At 37.0% G+C, this 18326-nt stretch overlaps 2 long non-coding RNA genes across 2 annotated transcripts; both read left to right on the top strand.

Annotated features, from left to right (window-relative positions):
- Positions 1-5885: 5885 nt before the first annotated feature.
- LOC146927507 (uncharacterized) lies at positions 5886-8097 on the top strand. The gene is made up of 2 exons (XR_015008201.1): positions 5886-6047; positions 7862-8097. It is a non-coding gene; the product is annotated as an uncharacterized LOC146927507 (long non-coding RNA).
- A 3904-nt stretch (positions 8098-12001) lies between these two features.
- Positions 12002-14248, top strand: LOC146927506 (uncharacterized). Its single transcript, XR_015008200.1, has 2 exons — positions 12002-12187; positions 14014-14248. It is a non-coding gene; the product is annotated as an uncharacterized LOC146927506 (long non-coding RNA).
- The last annotated feature ends 4078 nt before the right edge of the window (positions 14249-18326 follow it).

Raw genomic sequence — 18326 nt, 5'->3', positions numbered from 1 at the left:
AAACATGAATGAATGAAATTATATCAACAAGAACAAACAAAACAATTACACTAGCCTCGTCAATTTCTTTCAACTTCTTCTCGACTTCAATAGCTTTGGCAGTAAGTTCTTCTGCTCTGCGACGGTAGATTTCCTTTTGTTCGCGTAAATATTCAGAATGTTTTTTCAAGGTTTCTACATATGACCTTAACATTTCTTCATACTCATCGTCATAGTCGTACATTCCGCATCTGTTGGGTCTGATAATCTGCGATTTTTTGTTCACTTGTTGTAAAGAAGGGAGAAAATGGAAGAACCAACCAAACCATAACCTACTTTAGAAGAACCAGTGTAGGAACCGTGCAATGCTAAAAATACATTAATTTTTTTTTTAAGGAAATATTTTTGTTTTTTTATTTATAAAAGAAAATATTTATCCCAAGTTTTTTATATTGCAAAGATAAATATGTGTCCTATAGTTTTTTTTAGAGGGTTTCTTATATTCTTTTTTATTAGTGATAAATATATATGTATTGTATTTATAACATTAATACTAAATTATCTAGAATATTTAGATGGTTGTTAATCATAAAGTGCTAGATACATTAAAATTACAATAACATTTAAAATCCATCTGAACAAAGTATAGAATTACTCCTCTTATACATTTGATAAAGTATCACTGCGAGTACATACATAAGTCACACTGAGTGCAAAAGTACCACTGACGTGTACATAATACATAACAAGTGATGTATCTCCTACTAGTACAAGACAAGTAAACACAAGTTGTTCAGCTTCTTATACCATTCTCTAACACGAACAAACCTGCTTGTGAGCAATTTCTGCATCTGAAATAAATAAAAGGATTGGAGTAACCCCGAATACATCTCCATAGCATGACCGGTGAAAATTTCTATCATATCAGGCCAACATCAGACTCTTCTTATCAACGTGCGGGTCTTCCTTACGAAAAGTGTCTCATCTCACTGGCGTGAATCTCCGTGTCCCACTAGCGTGGACGACAAAAGACACGACTTACTTATTTTATTTTTGTCGTTGCTATGGGACCATAGTAGTCAATAGCGGCCGCGCGTAGCGTAGCGGTGACGAACCGCTACGCTGATTGTCGTAGCGGTGCAGAATGAGATAGCGGAGCTATAGCGGCATAGCGGAGCGGATCGGATAGCGGCCGCTTCAGCCGCTATTTGATTTTAGTTGAAAATTTTCAAATTGACACTATTTTTAAAACATTTTGTATGGTTTCCAAATTTCTATAATTATTTTAGGGCATATTGGGGATTTTTAAACCAAATTGACTTTGTTGTATGGTTTCTCTGTTCTTTTTTTCTTCCTCTGTTTTATGGTTTCTCTTGCTTTATGATTTTTTTTATTTGTTCCTCTATCTTTTGAATTTTGGCATTTTGATTTATGAATGTCTCATGAGATTTGAGTGTTATAATTAATTTTATATTAAATATAAGTTTTTTTTAGAAATATGTAAGTTTGTTTATACTTTATAACATTATTCATGTAATTTGTTCAAAAAATAATCAAATATCGGTGACCACTATTTGTCATGCCACTATACGCTAACCCGCTATCCCACTTTTGAGGTCGGCCTCTACGCACCGCTATCCGAGATTGACTACTATGTTGAATTTTTTGATTAAGACATTCGATACTATGTTGGAGACTTTAAAGCTTTTCATAAGATTTGGGTGTTTTGTATGATTAATGAATGATTCATGAGTAAAAGCTTTCATAAGATTTGGTTGTTTTGTATGACCTATGAATGTTTTATGAGATTTGAATGTTATATTTAATTTTATATTAGATATGTTTGTTTATAATTTATAGTATTATTTTACGTAATTTGTCAAAAAAGTTATCAAATAGCGGTCATAGGCACTATGCACTATCCCGCTATAGCATTTTTAGGGTCGGCCGCTACGTGCCGCAATTGACTACTATGTATGGGACACAACTTCTTGGGATTAGTCATATATCTGAATATATCGCTACATGAGCATATTTCTTATACTTTCATATACTTATTTGAGTATGTTCTTGTTCATTCTAACCTATTTTTCAGGTTCTAAATATATATTGTTTTCATATGTCATTCCTCAAAGGATTTATTAATCCATCGCATAAAGTTCAATATCATTTCCTTTTCTTGAGTCATTCATATACATATAATATAATTTACATGAGGTGCAAATTATACTATCAACCATTTGTGATTTATACAACAATTGTGATTTAACTAAAAATCTAAAATCCAGAAGCAAGAGGATGGAGTCAATCATTTGTATCTATATTACTAGAGAAATGTTAAGGACTCTGTTGTTTTTACACTCTCTCTTAAACACTTGCCCAGATACACATCCACGTCGCCTTGTTTTTGAACTTCTTATCAGGTTACATGTTGTACCTGTTGAGCTACTTCTAAATACTCCCTTCATCCTATAATATATGAGTAGTTTACAAAAATCACGGATATTAAGAAAAGTTGCTAGAATAATAAATTTGTTTGAAAAATACGTAACTATTACTAAATTGTTGAGTATGGGAAAGTGCTTAAGAGAGAGTGTAAAAGCAACTCTCCTAATATCCCTAACATGGCCAATTATAAATGAAAAATAACAAATGACTATAAATATAAAACAGGGAAGAAAATGTTGGAACTTGTGTTGGGGGTTTGCTGCAATAACTTGATCAAGAAGATAATGAAGATGAATATGATGAAATGTGCACATAAATTCCAAAGATTGTTGTATATCTTGATTGTTGGGAAGATGTTGTTGTACTTGAAACCTGAAAAGTTTAATGGTTATGCATGTAAAACTCAAAGCGCGTGGGGTTGCCACACTAACCTTTAGGTTCGATTCGCCCCCACCAATAACTGTATATTGGATGCAATATGAATGATCGGCAAATCCCCTTCAGGATACTATGAGTTCCTTGACGTGTATTGCATAACCACACCAAACGTATCTCCTGACAGTATTTTACAGATTTATGATTTCATCAATTCACTCATGCATTAGAGAATTGATGAATGATTTAGAGTAAGAGAATGAGGGAGAATTATGTTTTTAATGTAACAAAATTCATGTTCTTGTTGTTGTTGTTTGTGTGTCCAAATTAATGCCCAAATGTCAAGCATTTATAGTGCATTATATGACCCTCACATGAGAGAAAGCACCTCTTTGACTTGAATCAATGTTATGGTCCATTAAGTACCCTTTTGTCAAAGGTTATGATCATATACACTTGAATCAATGCAAATGTTCATTAAGCACTCTTTTACCAAAGGTTCCAATGTATATGAAAGATTCTCATGAAGAGTTACAACTCTTGGTGAAGAGTTACAACTTTTGGTTCTAAAGTGATTCCATTATTTTGGAAATCACTAACAATCCCCCACCATTTTCAAAATACTAAATCTCATAAATCCGGAAATCCCATGCCTTTAGATAATGGTATCTCACGATTTGAACCATTACTTAGTAAGTTAAGTTTTCGCTCATTCCCAAATAGTATGGTAGGCAAGCTTTGAACCATCTCTTCATTAGAACAAGTGTGCATAATTTACACATAGAATCTCGGTACCGTTGATAAAGAGAATTGTAAAATGACACATTTGTTTAAGACCTTGTGTCCGTGTATCCTTTTCATGAGAATTTAAGAGTCAAGCCCTTGAACTCAATGAAGCGGCCCCACTTCATTCACATATAGGTAGACTATATCATAAATGCCCCATAAGTATGCATTCTAGAAAATATTTGCTATATGTCCATTAAGAGGAAAAACCTCATCCTACCCTTTTTCTTCTTATGGTCCAAGTACTTTTACCCCCTGGGATGTTATCTATCGTCAAGTACTTCAATCACTCTAATAGTGTACTTTCACCGTTGAACCCAAGACTTGATGCTACTCAAGTGTGGGTTGAGTTTCCACCATTGGTGATCAATTAGATTTGTGCTTGTACCACATCCCTAATGATGTCTTCAATGTCATCAACATCTTTATCCGAAGACATCATATTCTTGTCAATTATTTCGTCAAATAATTGCAAGATTTTCTTTAACTTTTATAAAGTTTGAATATTCAATCATTCACATAGATTTTGAATTCTCATAGCTATGCCTATGAATCAACTTATATACTCTTGATAGTATTCACCAACTATCATTAAATCATGACACTTTTGTCAATTAAGTATATTGTGATAATACACAAACTTTTATGTCATTATACCTTTGCTATAACAATATTTAACATGCATTTCAATTTAAACTTCAACTTTTCTTTTATATCTGGTCAAGATATATCATACATTGAATGCATTTAAACATACATAGAAAAGTAAAACTTGATCATAAAAGAATGTCATAACCAAACTTCATAAGATGAGATTAAACATGCAAGTCATATACTCCACATAAAATAAAATATAACACAAACATTTTGATTTTAGTTATCATATAACTAATACATATATCATAAATTCATTGTGTTAAATTCAAGTTTATGTTTAAATATGTTCAATGCTAAATTTCAATAAACAATCACATAGAAAAATAAACAATGAACCAAAATCATAAATATTCTCTATGACTTTCTTCCATGAACATATATCAACTTACAATAATTCAAAATATACCCAAATTATTTTAATGTTATGATAAACAAGAAATTAACAATTACTTTTCATATTATCATGCACATATAATATCAACGCAATATTATTAATGATAATAATTTCTTACACAAAGCAAATAATATCATTAAAGCAACCACTTAGATATTTATGACCAAAGCACATACACTAATTTTAAATGAATAAAACAACAATCATTGTATTTGAACAATTTTTAAGCCCAAAAATTATCAAATTCAAATTCAAGAGGGACCATGATTTACATACACATCCAAAATGTTTCAAAGCTTTAATAGATATATTTGATTAAATGGAAAATGATTGTTCATGATGTAAATAATTACATTTTTTAATGGAAAATGATTGTTCATGATGTTAATAATTACATTTTTTTTTTTTTGCAGCCATGGGTTTCTCCGTTGTAATATAATTGAGAGTTTTCCAAGAATAGCCAATAAAGTTAAAAAAAGGTCAAAGATATCCCATTAAACATTGTTTTCATTGTCAACTCGGTTCACTTATTCTTATTTTCACTTTAATTTGGTACGAATGCAAGACAAACTCTAAATTTTGTGACGATAGAGAAAATTATGGCTGAGAAATGAAAATGTTTATAGTTATATATAACTCATGAGCCAGCCTTGTCCATTCTAATAAATCTGTCTTTTTAATTTGTAAAGTGTTTTGGGTGTGTAAGCAAATCATGGTCAATAATTATTATTACTAAGATGATGCGTCTCTCCTCCTTATATAAAACTATCACTTATAATAAATTTGTGTAACATTCTCTTTGAAGTGAGAGGTTTGAGAATGACACCAAGTTAATTTGGCCGAATCCGTTTCAAGAGGATAACCCTCAATTTCAAATTTGTGATGTAGTAGTATTAATAAGATAGTTGGTCTAAATTATGTTTCTCGACCCAATATAAGAGTTATTGTAATATCCCGCTTATCAGTATCGGAATATTATCAGTCAAGCGTGCCAGAGAAAGAAAGTTTATGAAAAGTAAGTTGACAGAAATATTTATTATGTGATGTCAACTTAATACAAGTTAAGCATCAGTGTCGGATTTAACACGTCTGAGGCAAGGGTATTCTGGTAATTGCACGAAAAAGGATATTTATTGGATTTTGGCACCAAAATATCACATTTTCCATCTTCCTTCTCTCTCTAGGTTTTGGGTAAAGAATTCTCTCCTCCTTCTCTCTAGATATGTGCCCCTCCATCCCTCTCCAATCCATCCAAGGCTTTCCAAATCATGCAATTGGTAACCAAACAAGAATCATAGAAGCTTCAAGGACAAGAAACAACAAAGAGAAAGGATTGAGCAAGGATTCTTGGCTTAGGGTTTGAACTTGGGAAAGCTTGGAACTTGAGGAATCACAAGGAATATGTTAGGTGAGTTCCATAGATAGATTATCCCACCTTTGGGTTGTGCAATTCTTGTGAGAGAATATGAATTTTGCTAAGCTATGTTAGATTATAGAAATTAGGGTTTTAGTACCCCTTTGTACCATTTATGATCAAATATTGTTAATTGATGCCATGCACATGATATAAGCTATCTTTATGATGTTTTGGATGATTAGAATGAATTAGAACACTTGAATTGAGGTTTTTATGCAAAATCACGTTTTCTGCAGAATTCTGGACTGCTACAGTTCGCCAGGCGGAATTTAGCTCGCCATGGCGAGCTGGGGATCATGGCTCTCTGGAGTAGCTCGCCATTTAGCTCGCCACGGCGAGAAATTTCGCCATGGTGGAGAGAATTTGGCCAGGCGAAATTGACTGCACAGCATGTGTTGTCAATTAGTTTTGAGGCCAGCAAGGGCTATCCGAGGCTCGATCTTGCAGTATCTTTTTAAACTATGAACCCCTCAATTCTAAGTGCCTAAAGTACAATTTCAAACAAGGTTTTAATCAAGGGAAAGACATGGCAAATTGTTAACAATACTTGTTGATAAATGATACGCAAGAGTGATATGTTATGCAATATGTCTGGGTAGTGATGAACTAAGAAAGGGATTGAGAGTAGAGCCTTGACATAGCTTGTCAAGAACTAGAATAATTAGTAAAGAATAGAATGCTAGGCATGAGTAGTATGCTTGATTAAATGCGAAGTGATATAGAGTATTCTCTTCGTATAGAAACTAGAGTGTCATACGAGTGTGGCCAGACGTGAATTGATTAGACATCTCTTCACATAGCAAGTTAAGCAAGCATATAGTTTACCTCTAGTCGGATCGTATAGGCATCCGAGGTAAAAGAGATAACATTTATAGATTAATACTCAAGTATATATATAGACCAAGACTTTTAAGTTAAAGGTGCCATGTCTCTTATGTCCACACTAGGTTGGCTCAAGGGGTTTCCATTAGGTGAAACGGGGTTAGCCGTAAGGAGCCCGCATGTCACTTAGTAAGCAAGATGTAGTGGTCGTGTCTCTTGTGTCCACACTAGGTTGGCTCAAGGGGTTTCCATTAGGAGAAACGGGGTTAGCCGTAAGGATCCCGCACGTCACTGCAGGAGTGCCGTTGGTTATACCTTAGATAGGTCTCCGTCGGATAGATAGGGATTGCGCTCGGAGTTACTCCACTCGGGGCTTTCCGTAAAATGAACTCAGATAATGCTTGTTTGTTAAACGCTAACTTATGAATGAATCTGACTGTGCATATTTATTAGACATATTTATGTTATGTCATAGAGCCTTGACGTAGATCGTCAAGAATTAGTAGAGCCTTGACGTAGATCGTCAAGAATAGTAGAACATAGACGTAGATCGTCAAAACTAGTATGATAGCAAGATAAGATACGTTGTTAGAAACATCGTATTTTGCATTAGAGCAAATAGAGAAAGATATGCCGATGACGATCTTAGGTTTCCCCTAATCGTCCGGTTTAGAACCATGTCATGATTATGTTAGAATTAGGCCTCGATACGTAGAGCGTATTCTTGGCATTGCGGTTTTAGATTCCCCTTGACCGCCATGACACGTATAGGAAGTGAAGCCTATAACAAGTGAGATAAGACTATGACGGCCCTAGTATGCACGACCGTCTAAGTATGCAAGTCCCCACACACGTATAATCAACCGTCAGGTTGTATTTTAGACACGTGGTGACCGTAGGTTTCCCCTGAGGTTGCCTATAGCCTAGGATTTAGGGGAACTCACTGAGACATTATGTCTCATCCCAGTCCTTATTTGTTTCAGATAAACAGGTTGGATTAGCAAGCTAGTAGCCGAATGGATGATGCGACAAGTGTTCGTTCGTACCGCTGCAAGACGATGTGGATATTCAAGGATGCATCTATTATACTTTAGAAAGTTGAGTTGTATTTTTATGTACGAACGCATTTGGTTGTATATATATTCATTCGTAGTTGTATTGTTGTAAATTTTTAATGTATCCAGTACTAAACTAATACACATGCTAGACTTTCTAGATACGTCTAGTATGGGTGTTACATTTGGTATCAGAGCAGGTCGATTCAGATCGTGCCTTGGGTCATTAAGTTACAACAAAGGTAGTGGGACCATTGGGTTCCGGGTAAATGTTCTAGTTGTTGTTGTTAGTTGAGCCTGATCAACTCAATTTAGCAGTCGACGATTAGAATGGATGCCTGAGAGCTGAATAGGACCCTGGAGGAACGAAGTATGCGATGAAGATGCACCGGAAAGTGTGAACTCAGAAGTAAGAACTCGGAATGAGTATTAGTAAGAAGTTGATCGTGCTAGTAGGTGGCCGGTGAACTAAGCAAGTAGAAGTACGAATCCTCCGGGAATGTAAGACAATGTTGAGAAGGGTCATTCCGAAAGTGTTGGGTAAGTTGTTAATGAAATTTCGTATACCCGTAAGTGAAGAATATGGAAATATCTTAGCAGGACCTGAAGCTTCAGTAAGGGTCGTAGTTAGAACGGAATTGTATTCCGGAAAGTAAGCGCAAGGCTACAAGATAGAGAGCAGTCGACGTACGTTGGCGGAATTAGTAGACTCTCAGGATTAGCGTTATGTTATTGAGGTTATGGACTTGAATGTTCCAAGTGAACAAGGTCCTAGTGTTCAGGAAGCTACGTTAAGCGGCAACGCAAAGAAGCAAGCTACTCGTAGTAGAAAAGGATTCAGTGAAAGTTTTATGTTATCAGGAATGAGGCATTAATTTCTAAAGTACCGAGATGTATCGAATTAGGTTGATGCTTGCCATGCATATGTAGTAGGATATTTTAGATGTTGGGAATGACTGATGTGCATTGATTTACTTGAGAAATAAAAATTTATGCAAAGAATGTTTTTGAAAAAAAAAAACAATTGAGCTGAAGAAACTCGACAATAGCGAACCTGGAGCAAAATTTTTGGTTTTCCCGAAAACTTTCAGTTCGTCTCTAGGGAATGCAAAGACTATTGGAGAGTTGTCTTCACCATCTTTTATGTAACGAAATTTTTTTGATATCGAGTGATGAATGCATATCATATCTTAAAGTTTTCAAAAGGGAAAGAGGCATGGGCAATCATCAACGAAAATCGATTCGGTTTAACGTGACTTTGGAAGTTAATGTGACAAGAGATAAGAATGAGTTTAGACCAAGAGTTTAGAGGCACCAGTATCTAGAATGGAAGTCACAGATGTGAAGGCATAAAGTAAGGAGTTAAAGTGGTGCAGAGTCATACGAAATCACAAGGATGTTGGATTTCGCGAAGTTATGAGTACCCCTCGAATCTATGTTTTGCTTGATTGACTTGCCAAGGCTCGTTATGATGTTGAATCACATAGTTTACATGATTTTAGAAAGATAAATGCATATGGGTGATTGGAGTTGCTATTTTGGGAATTAAAATGAAAATTTTGTAGGTACCGGTTTGTTGCGACTCGTATAGTTGAGCTAAACTCACTAGGACTAAGATATGATGGCATGTATGTGTTGTCAACTCATCCTATGAATTTAGAGTAACAACTGGAGCCTAGATACAATATATGCTTTTATTTAGTAGAAAAATCATCAACGTCAATGACCCGTGTGTTAATTTATGAAGTTTTCTTTTAAAGAAAATAAACGAGCACGCATAGGAATGATTAAGCAAAATATAGTATGCGAGATGTGAAGATACAATGTTAGATACATAAGGAAGTATGTCCGAGTGCATGATGAGTCTACCATGGGAAGATGTAAGAGCGATTCATGGAATAGTCGGTATGTAATAAAAAAGATGTGCTCCTTGAGTTAAGTTGCTCGGGAATAAGAGTAAGTATGACATTGATATGTCCAGAGGTAAGTTTCCCTAAGATTCAATCTTACCAGCAAGAAGTAGAGCGAGGTTGCAGAGTAGCATGCAACTTAGAAGTATCGAGCAGAGTTCAAGCAGATATTAATGTAGGGATAGAAGAAGAATAAAGTTCACTCGTCTCAACGGATCAGAGTATTGGTTGAAGCCAACCGGTGAGAATCAGAGTAGCGCAACGGAAGTTAATCAGTAAAGTTGTTAACATTAGCCATGGAACATGGAAATTGGTAGTAAGAATCTTCGTGAAGGAAGTTCAGGATAGAAATGCAGCTTTAGTGAGAAGTATTATGAAACGAGCAGAGAGTTCTCGTTATGTTAAGTAAGTATAGATGCTTATGCAGCCAGTATTGATTAAGGTAAAAGTTTAAAGAAAGTATCTTCACTCAAGTAAGATGAGAAAGACTAGAGTTACACAGATGAATTAATCGGGTTGCCTATTTGGTGATGTCGAATGCGCAGAAGAGCTGTTGGTCAGTCAGAAAGAATTTGTGATGTGATAAAAGAATATGATTCATGAGATATGCATGGAGAAGCACATATCATTTTATACCATACTTGTTAGGTGATAACTGTACTTTCTAGAATGGTGTCAAGCCATGATTTTATAATTTTTTTTTTTTTAGAGTTAAGATTGGTATTGAGGAACTTGGGAACGATGTTTATTTTAAAAACATTTAATTTCACATTGTTAAAACTGATGAGATACGTCGAAAGCGAGCAAGCTCACTTAAGACGTACATACTTCAGTACCAACTCGCTAGAGGCAAGTGTGAAGGAGAGTCGTAAAACCTTTTTCAGATATATAGACTCGTCCTGTGGTTCTGCAGTACTAGTATAGACTCAGTTTTAAAATGATATTTTTTCTAGTCATGCATCTATTTGTTCCAAGAACCTATGTACCAGAGTTTAGAAATTTTAGAAACAAAATGCTAGAATGAGTATCGTTATTAACTAACAAGAAGCCGTATTAGAATGTGTGCAAACTATAGAAGATAAGGTTTTATAAGGAAACGACGATGTTCACGTGATACTAATGTCCTACGGAATGCACGGATTGGTGCTTAGAATGTCCAATGCAAGTGTAAATGGACTTAGTAGAAAGTTTTATGAGCGTGCAAACCTCAAGATTGGTTAATAGATTTTCAGGTGAATCGGTGTATATGGTTTCGCTTCTTCATACCAAGTTAGACAAGTTACCCCTGGATTCGGGTGCAAGGAGACTGTGAGAGATAGAAAGGTTTCTTAAGACTCCGAAAAAAGATAATAGATTTGCGGAATCATCAAGATGAGTAACAAAGTAAGAGGCAAAAGTCGCAAGGTGCGGCAAGAAAGATTATGTATGCGTGATAAGATGTATGCATGATAAGATGTGTTAGATACAAGTAAGCACTGCAGGGCAAACCTGGATATCAGTAGAACTCCAGTTTAAAGGCAAATCCTGAGTGATTCAGATAGAGAAAAGTTACTTAGATGCAGAATTCATGCTAAGCAGAGAAGGAATAGATCCGAGACAAGCAATCCTCATATAACAAAAGTTAGTTTTAATCACTATGTTCTCAGACAGTTCTGTGATTTTGAAAAATATAGTAAGATTGAAGAGACCATATTCAATCATATGCAGAATAAGAAAGAGGAAGAATTACATGTATTGATAAGGAAAGTATGCTTCAAAACTCTTCTGAGTGAGTTTGCTCAGATATTGTATAATAAAAACCAAAGGAGGCAGATTATAGTTGCGATGATTGTAGATGATTTCTAAATTTCGAGGACGATATTTTTTTTAAGGGGGGTAGAGTGTAATATCCCGCTTATCAGTATCGGAATATTATCAGTCAAGCGTGCCAGAGAAAGAAAGTTTATGAAAAGTAAGTTGACAGAAATATTTATTATGTGATGTCAACTTAATACAAGTTAAGCATCAGTGTCGGATTTAACACGCCTGAGGCAAGGGTATTCTGGTAATTGCACGAAAAAGGATATTTATTGGATTTTGGCACCAAAATATCACATTTTCCATCTTCCTTCTCTCTCTAGGTTTTGGGTAAAGAATTATCTCCTCCTTCTCTCTAGATATGTGCCCCTCCTTCCCTCTCCAATCCATCCAAGGCTTTCCAAATCATGCAATTGGTAACCAAACAAGAATCATAGAAGCTTCAAGGACAAGAAACAACAAAGAGAAAGGATTGAGCAAGGATTCTTGGCTTAGGGTTTGAACTTGGGAAAGCTTGGAACTTGAGGAATCACAAGGAATATGTTAGGTGAGTTCCATAGATAGATTATCCCACCTTTGGGTTGTGCAATTCTTGTGAGAGAATATGAATTTTGCTAAGCTATGTTAGATTATAGAAATTAGGGTTTTAGTACCCCTTTGTACCATTTATGATCAAATATTGTTAATTGATGCCATGCACATGATATAAGCTATCTTTATGATGTTTTGGATGATTAGAATGAATTAGAACACTTGAATTGAGGTTTTTATGCAAAATCACGTTTTCTGTAGAATTCTGGACTGCTACAGTTCGCCAGGCGGAATTTAGCTCGCCATGGCGAGCTGGGGATCATGGCTCTCTGGAGTAGCTCGCCATTTAGCTCGCCACAGCGAAAAATTTCGCCATGGCGGAGAGAATTTGGCCAGGCGAAATTGACTGCATAGCATGTGTTGTCAATTAGTTTTGAGGCCAACAAGGGCAATCCGAGGCTTGATCTTGCAGTATCTTTTTAAACTATGAACCCCTCAATTCTAAGTGCCTAAAGTACAATTTCAAACAAGGTTTTAATCAAGGGAAAGGCATGGCAAATTGTTAACAATACTTGTTGATAAATGATACGCAAGAGTGATATGTTATGCAATATGTCCGAGTAGTGATGAACTAAGAAAGGGATTGAGAGTAGAGCCTTGACATAGCTTGTCAAGAACTAGAATAATTAGTAAAGAATAGAATGCTAGGCATGAGTAGTATGCTTGATTAAATGCGAAGTGATATAGAGTATTCTCTTCGTATAGAAACTATAGTGCCATACAAGTGTGGCCAGACGTGAATTGATTAGACATCTCTTCACATAGCAAGTTAAGCAAGCATATAGTTTACCTCTTGTCGGATCGTATAGGCATCCGAGGTAAAAGAGATAACATTTATAGATTAATACTCACGTATATATATATATATATATATAGACCAAGACTTTTAAGTTAAAGGTGCCATGTCTCTTGTGTCCACACTAGGTTGGCTCAAGGGGTTTCCATTAGGTGAAACGGGGTTAGCCGTAAGGAGCCCGCATGTCACTTAGTAAGCAAGATGTAGTGGTCGTGTCTCTTGTGTCCACACTAGGTTGGCTCAAGGGGTTTCCATTAGGAGAAACGGGGTTAGCCGTTAGGATCCCGCACGTCACTGCAGGAGTGCCGTTGGTTATACCTTAGATAGGTCTCCATCGGATAGATAGGGATTGCGCTCGGGGTTACTCCACTCGGGGCTTTCCGTAAAATGAACTCAGATAATGCTTGTTTGTTAAACGCTAACTTATGAATGAATCTGACTGTGCATATTTATTAGACATATTTATGTTATGTCATAGAGCCTTGACGTAGATCGTCAAGAATTAGTAGAGCCTTGACGTAGATCGTCAAGAATAGTAGAACATAGACGTAGATCGTCAAAACTAGTATGATAGCAAGATAAGATACGTTGTTAGAAACATCGTATTTTGCATTAGAGCAAATAGAGAAAGATATGCCGATGACGATCTTAGGTTTCCCCTAATCGTCCAGTTTAGAACCATGTCATGATTATGTTAGAATTAGGCCTCGATACGTAGAGCGTATTCTTGGCATTGCGGTTTTAGATTCCCCTTGACCGCCATGACACGTATAGGAAGTGAAGCCTATAACAAGTGAGATAAGACTATGACGGCCCTAGTATGCACGACCGTCTAAGTATGCAAGTCCCCACACACGTATAATCAACCGTCAGGTTGTATTTTAGACACGTGGTGACCGTAGGTTTCCCCTGAGGTTGCCTATAGCCTAGGATTTAGGGGAACTCACTGAGACATTATGTCTCATCCCAATCCTTATTTGTTTCAGATAAACAGGTTGGATTAGCAAGCTAGTAGCCGAATGGATGATGCGACAAGTGTTCGTTCGTACCGCTGCAAGACGATGTGGATATTCAAGGATGGATCTATTATACTTTAGAAAGTTGAGTTGTATTTTTATGTACGAACGCATTTGGTTGTATATATATTCATTCGTAGTTGTATTGTTGTAAATTTTTAATGTATCCAGTACTAAACTAATACACATGCTAGACTTTCTAGATACGTCTAGTATGGGTGTTACAGTTATATTTTGAAACCTATCTACCGACAATTTTAAAGTTGTAGCTACAAGCCATATCAAGTGTCTATACTCTATCAAATAAAATATCATACCATTAAAAATTACTTTTAATTTGTAAATTGTGTATAATTTGGAGAAATATTATTTCAGGAAGTGGACCAAACCGTAACCTCTAGGAACAAAAGAGGGAAATATTGGTGAATCAAAATTCAAGTCAAGGGAGAGAAAACCCAACACATGTAAATTTTGAATGAATTGCACAGAGGTACGTAACATGTAGCGTTGGTGAATTGCATTAAAATTGATTTTAAAATTATAGCACACTAGTTTTTAAGATGTTCTATGCGATGTTCCAACGTCAGATGCACAGAAAGCAGATGTTCTGTTTAATGTTCCAACATCATGCAAATAAACAAATAAAACGCAAGAAAATAAATGACAAGAAAGTAAATGGCACAGGAGAGTTGTTAACCCAGTTTGGTGATAAACACACCTACTCTGGGGGCTACCAAGTCAGGAAGGAAATCCACTAGTCTAGTCTTTATTCTAAAGTTCTCAACAAACTCCTCGTTTACAACTTAAGACCTAGGATCTGCCCATCTAGACTTCAACCTAGGAACTCCTAGATCTGAGATCCCATCTCACTATCCTACAACCAATCACAGCCTCTGTGATTATCTGATTCAAACACAAGTGGTGAAGTTACCTTCAAACACAACCTACAACCTTGCTTCAAAGCTTTGGTGTTGGACACGAGTTTACAACTCAATAAACAGTCCTTAACATGTATCAAGGAGATACAAGAAAGGCTCACAATAAACAAACAGTCCCAGACTTGCATCAACATAACACAAGAGAAGAACACACACGACTCAAAACCCTTAAACTAGTCTTTTAGAAATGACGGCTTGAATACCTAATTAGGTCTTGAAGTCTCCCTCATATACTGAAGCAATATGGGATAATTAACCTTGTTGGGCTTCAGAACAAAGTAGATCATCCAGCTGATCTACAAAACACGAATCAGTAGCAAATAAGGAAAGTCCTAAGAAGTAGGAACATCTTTTGGAACTTCCAAACATAACCAATTATTCCCTAAAATATTATTGCTCATTTGGGAATAAATGCACAACTAATTCTGTACAGATATGCGCGTTGCTTGGTTAGCAAGATATGAGGACGTGGATTCCTTAATAAGATAAAACGCGCGTACAAACAGACATGAAACAAGGCACACTGAACCATGCTAAGATGTTGGAACATCGTATCCAACATCTTACAGAGATGCCTGAAACATGTTGGAACATAGTATCCAACATCACAAACATGGATATTTGTTTTAGCAATAATGCAGCCAATACAAATACCCAACAATCCCCCCCCCCCCCCCCCCTTTGGCAAATTTTTTGCTAAAACAAATTATGGCCAATTACATAAAGCAGAGGAATACATAAATTCCATTTCTTCAAGCAACAAGAACACATATCTATGAAGAAACGGCTTGCACATATATCTAAAGAGATACCTTAGATACACTTCTTCAAATCATCATAAACAAACGTCCATGAAGAAGGAAAAATAATTTTCAGTGAATACTTTCAGAGAGAACATCCAATTAAAAGATACATCAGTATCACTAAAGAGATTTAGGAATGTGCACAAAAATATGGGATACCTCATAAAGCAGATATCACTAACATCATAGACAAAGCAGAGGAAAAATAAATTTCTATGCTACTATCAAGGAAAAATAAATTCCCACGTATAATTGGATGTTCCAACATCTTGTACAACATCAAACACGAACACCACTCAGCATATCAACAAGGGAAAAAAATAAATTTCTCATACTTACAGAAGACTGACAAGTAGATGTTTAGCACATCATATTCCACATCCAGTTAAACAGTTTGAGCATTTTCAAGCAAACACCATAGATTCACTCCCCCTCAATATAACCGCCTATGAGTGACTACTAACAATATTCCATTAGAATTCTGCTCTTTACCCAAACAGTTTTGCTCACTCCCAAAGTAAATTACACATATGACCCTACGCAACTTAACTTGCGCAAGTACAAAACGTACGTAACTTAAGTTACGTAGCGCAACTTAACTTACGCTAGTACAAAATATCACGTGACTTAAGTCACGTAGCGTATCTTTAGTCACACTAGTGTAAACCATGGTTCAGAGCAAGCCCATGCCTAGGATTTTTTGCGTGACTTAACTCACGCTAGTTTTAACACTAGCGCAACTTAACTCATGCTAGTACTAAAACTAGCGTGACTTAACTCACGCTGCTGCTGGTGCACAACTTGCAGCAGAACAGACTGGCAGTGGCACTAGAACAGAATGGCAGTGGCACTAGCTACTGTCTTGTTCCTTCATTCCCTGTTTATAGTACATGCATTCATTGATTCAACCAAAACTCTTAATTTAGAGAACATGCATTCATTCAATAATAATTTAGAAATGCAATTTTAAAGAAAATTAACGCAAATGTCATAAAGAGGCGCAACTGCGCAAATGTAAATACCATACAAAATGCCAGACCTAAATGTAACAACCAAAAATTCGATAAGATACTACAAATATATCCAAAAAGTCATAAAATGTAATCCTAAAATAAGACACTATTGGTCCTCCTGTGGACTCCTAGACCTCCTCCTCGGAACCGGCTGCTGCTCAAACACGCTATTGTCGGTACGAAGGCCCTCCAAAATGCCAAAGAAGAGTGGATTAGAAACCACCTCTGGAATCTCCATCACATGCTCCACTCTCTCTCTCTCATGCTGCCGATGACCTGCAATGGATCAGGAAGATGTCTGGCCCACTCCTGGTCAACAAGAATATCCTGGTAGACAGGTCTCAGAATGACAATATCAGGCTCTGGAGCAGGGTTGACGATGAGAGGATGGGACACACGGTAGAACCACCTGACGTACCTATCTGAATGCTTCCAAGGCTCGTCGTCTGGGACCTAGGCACCCCTCTGCTGGTGGGGAACGACATGCAGAGCAAACTCCAAGAAGGCAGCAGCCACATCTGCTGGGGCAAGAGGCATAACCGCAGTAGGAGGTCGGGGAACCTTCTGAACATGTCTGTACTGCCTCAGCACCTGCTCCGGCAAGTGACGCACCATCCTCTAACTGCCGGCCGTGATCTATCCGGAGTACCAGCACACGTCCTGAAAAGGCGTCACGTCTCGTCGGTGCTCGTACGGCCTCCAGGTGACATGACAATGCTCCATCGAGTCCAACAAGCCTCTAAAGTGGTCAGCATCAGGAAACCCCCTTTGAGGTTTCCATCTACCCACATACGGTTCCTCCCGGTCGTAATCTACATATCTGGACCTTGGAACCACATGTCTGAAGTGAGCTATAACCCATCCCTGCAAATACAAAGAGACAAAATATATACATGTCATACAAGCAACTATACATTTATGTTTAACTTAAAAAAAGAGGAAAAAATATATTACCTAACCACCAACTAAGCCAACATTTGCGTCTAAGGTAAGATTCAGCTGCTCATGCAAGAAAGCAAGTCCCATCGCGCCCCATGACCACGTGCCTATGTTAGCCAAATCCCGAATGGCAAGCATCCACAGCAGACTAATGGTTTTGCTGTTCTTGCCGGCAAAAAGGGTGTAGCCAAGCAAGAGCAACAAAAACGCCTTCACACAGGCGGGCCTAATACGACTCAGCTCCTACTCCTCCTCCTCTGATAAATCCTCCCCCAGAAAATGGTTACACCTGTTCAACAGGTGGTCATACTGGTCTTTCAGGGCCGTGTAAGAGACAGATGCACCAAAATCAGTCACATACCCAACCGCAGCCTCCACCGGGAACAACAGGTGGGTCACCAGCATATCCATAGCTGCGTCATGATCTAAATCCTCCTCATGAATGAGCCATCCAGCGACGGGGATGCTTAGGAGACAAGCAACATCATCCAGTGTGATGGTCATCTCCCCAACAGGCAGATGGAAGCTCTTGGTCTCCTGATGCCATCTCTTAGCCATGGCACACACTAATCCGTGGGAGATGTTGTCGT

Source organism: Medicago sativa, chromosome 4 (genome assembly GCF_051527215.1).
Source record: "Medicago sativa cultivar Bolivia chromosome 4, Bolivia_mono, whole genome shotgun sequence".
NCBI classification, from domain to species: Eukaryota; Viridiplantae; Streptophyta; class Magnoliopsida; order Fabales; family Fabaceae; genus Medicago; species Medicago sativa.
This window is presented reverse-complemented; position numbering and strand designations above follow the sequence as displayed.